Source organism: Lygodium microphyllum, chromosome 5, assembly GCF_053477565.2.
Source record: "Lygodium microphyllum isolate KBCC chromosome 5, Lygodium_microphyllum_v1.1.10, whole genome shotgun sequence".
In the NCBI taxonomy this organism is placed as follows: Eukaryota; Viridiplantae; Streptophyta; class Polypodiopsida; order Schizaeales; family Lygodiaceae; genus Lygodium; species Lygodium microphyllum.
The window spans coordinates 74,964,285-74,968,239 of record NC_141139.1 but is presented as its reverse complement, the minus strand read 5'-3'; positions in this window follow the sequence as shown (position 1 = coordinate 74,968,239).

Here is a 3,955-nt window from a genome sequence, read left to right as displayed (position 1 = left end):
AAGATATAGGCCTTATAACAACATTAAAAGTAGCAAAAATGTAAATAAAGAAATTTGTCCCTGTCGTCGCAAAAAGCGTCGTTATTGGCGACGCCATAGAATAGTCAGTATTAGCATCATGCGCGTCGCAAATGCGGCATTGATACCAACGCAAATAACAACACTGATAACGACACTCTCTGCGATGCTAATAACGACGCCAATAATGACGCGTGCATGTAATTTTGTGACGCTAATAGTGACGGTAACATGGAAAAAAATTTATGGCTTGCTGTATTTGGACCATACAAAATAGTTTTTGCACTGTGTACAATGCTCATGCAAATAAAAACAAAGTGCACTTAAATCATAACACTGATACATGAAATAAATACATGATCACATAATGAAAGTGACTGGTACAATCATGGCAAGATATCACTACTACATAGAAAATGTCTACACAGATCAAGCGACCAAAAAAGAAGGGTGTGTGAGCTCCAGGGATCTAAGGGCGAGCTATACATCCTCACCATCCAAAAGCTCGTCCCGCCACAAAGGAGTATCGAACGGACTCTGCAAAAAAAGAAACAACTACACATTAGTCCACCATACAATAATTCATTCTAATTAAACATGGTAACTACGACAAGAAAGATGAGTGACTTACAGGGCCGTCACGTCTATACAATCGGTTGATCAATGCAGTGAGACCGTGCCTCTTTGCATATCGAGTCTCAAGGCCGGTTGGATCGTGATTTGTAATGGAGTGCTGCAAAGAAAATAAAATACTAACTGTTAGAAACATGATTGTTAGTACAAAGGATATTGCAAAAAAATAAGCAAGCAAAACAAAAGAAAAACTTACAAAGTCCTCTAGATATGTCTTGTGGCCGCCACTCCCAAGATGATGGACCACTCTGGCCTCTAGTCATGCCCTCGTTGCCTCATGTTGCTGACTCCAACGTCCTAGAGAATTTGTAACCTCCTCCCTCACTCGGTACCAGTCATCCGCGTCTAGCCACTTGGGCTTTGCACCCCCACTCTTGAGTGCCTTGTGTGTGTCTGTGTGACATATATGTATGTATGCAGTCCATCATCCAGCCCGTAAAAAATCTATCTATTGTGGCTGGAATCGGAAACTCCTCATGCAAGGATGCAACTATATAGTCCTTGCTCCCCTTTGGTATGTTTTTCCAATGATCTAAGACATTGTGCCGAAAAACTTGTTGACACAACTCTCTTATGCGAGCCATCACCCTCCTCCCCTCATCATTCATGATGATGGCTCCTGACCTATCATCGACAAGATAGGCATATCCCTTTGGGGTATGCCTAAGATGGGTCCTCTCCCACCTGCAACCACACTCCTAGGCATATCCAGGAGACCCCTGTACATCTGGTGTACCGACCGGGGTAGTATCTATCGGTGTAGCACCCAAAGGGGTGCCACCTTGCAGATGACTGAGCAAAAGTCGGAGTAACTGGAGTAGATGTCCCCACAGGTGTGACAAATCCTGGAGGTGACGCAACTCCAATAGAACGACGAGACGGAGACACCGCGTCTGTGCCTCCACAGAATGCACCTAAGCCACGCTCCCTTGAACCACCACGAGAGTGAGGAGAAGCACCTGTATCCCGTGCCGATCGCGGGATCACCACCTTTGTATCTCTGCAGCATCCCCCTGACCCTGAAGCACTCCCTCCCTCTGGCCCAAGTCTGGAGTGTCGATCTCGTCTGCTCGAAGCTAAAGCATCTGATTGCATCGAAGTAGATCTAATAGAGCGGCTTGATGATGTCTGAGACAGCTCTTGGTCTGCCATGTCTCTGAATCTCGCTGTCTGATCTAAAGACATGCATGTGAATATATCCTGAAACTCCTCATCGCTCATCCCTCGACTCATCCTGATGATATAAGTATCCAAAAATATCACTTGCACAAACAAAAAATGATGTTAGCATAATCAATTTAAATCATACAAAACACGGTAATATAAATCCTAAAAAAATGATCTCACTTAAAATGCATATCTTATGTACCCTTATAAGCGATTAGTCAACGAATTGAGTAAGTGGATGCTCCAAGTATGAAGTATCCTATGGTCCCATGTCAATCTCCTGACACAACTCCGCATACACTGGAAGGTTGATAGACATGTCACCACAAAAGGATGAGTCCACCTCATTCTCAAAGAATTCTTGGACTCTTGTATTTCCATCATTGTTACTCGATGTTGGCTCCTCTACATGCTCCAAACTTTCGGTGGCCTCCACTCCTTGCAATATTGACCCCTCTATTTGCATATTGTCCTCATCTATGCTCGAAACATCACTTTGATCATATACTCTCGCACTTCGGGGAGCTGAAGGTATAAAATACCACCATCGAGGTTATCAGGGGTTTGGATAGAAGATTACCTGTTCACAAACACGTACAAGAGAGATTAAACTATTGTGACATGTACCATGTCGTAATACATTTAACAAACAAATGAGTTCATGCACATATTCACAGTGGGCCGAAAACACAAAGGTGTCACCAAATCTGTCCATTTTTTTTCAGAATCTATTTCGAGAAATCCAGATGGACCTTGTCGAACTATTGCTCTAGCTCCTTCAAGTACCACTTTGAACCACTACACATCGAATAGTATCATGGAGAAGCTATGGTAATCCACCGTAACAATACTTTACAAGTTTCCAAAATACTCAATCTCATCTATAACCATGTTTGGATCCGTTGCTCATCGTCGGCTCTCTTGCTTAAACCTTGCCATGATACCACAGTCTGTTGTGGAGCACATTTTGTCAATACGCTCCACACGAAAATGCCGTCTGCGTGACCATGCTGCACTATATATTTTGTACTGTACATTGAAACACTCAAATTAGTTATCGCATATAAAATATAGATACGACAAATCCTAAACACGTCATCACCTTTGGACTACATTCCCTCCAGAATTCCCACTTCTCGATTGAGACCTCCGCCCCTTCACAAGACGCTGCAGTCAAAGCTCCATGCAACCATCGCATTGATATGAGCCGCGGCATCTCCTCCATGCCCTCGGGATATCGAATCAGTCGATGGTGCGTACTATGTCGAAATTCAGATCGTGCTTCCTCTCGATCTTGCCTAGCTTACTCGTACATGTGGCGAGCCACGTCTCCATAGAGGCATGGTGCAACATGCAAAAGTGATTCACCTTCTCCTCCATTGCAGCATCCTTTCTTTTTTCTACCCCATTTCCAACCACCACATCTTTGGTCAGTCTATCATCATCCTTCAGCAACCATAGCATTTTGTTGTCTGGATCCATCGTTGGTAGCCATTATGAAATATGCACTAGTGCCTCGGACACCAACCAACCTTCAGCCATGCTACCTTCTGGCCGAGCTTTCAGCCATGACACCAACTTTCAGGGTTTTCATGAAGCGCTCCAAGAAGAACATCCATCGTGTATGGATAGGTCCAGCAATCTCCACTTCATCTACAAAAGATGCACAAGAATGTGGATTTGTATCATGAGCATGCTGGTAGGAAGGTATTTCTCAAAGAGAGAGACTGTCTCCACTATTCCCTACCTCATGGATTCAATAGAGGATGTCTTAATCTCCTTCTGTGAGATCCATTGCACTAAAGTTGACAACATGTAACTGGCCCTGCGTATTTCTGGAGTAAGGCATCCTACGATCGCGATCGGTAGTACAAATTGCCACAAATGAGAAAGCATTATGAACAATGGCTACACTCCAAATAGCAAAATGCACACGCCAATTACAATCCATTCATAGGATAAACCTGACATATCTTATGCCACTCATGGGATTTTAGCCCTGATAATTGGTCATCTTTAGAAAATGCAGACCTGAGAGAACGCATCATACCCGTTGGAGTGCGGATAGACTTGACTATTTGCTTCACAATGTGTTCTTCTTTAGTGGACAAAACCTAAGGAGTGCGAGGTAGCTGCA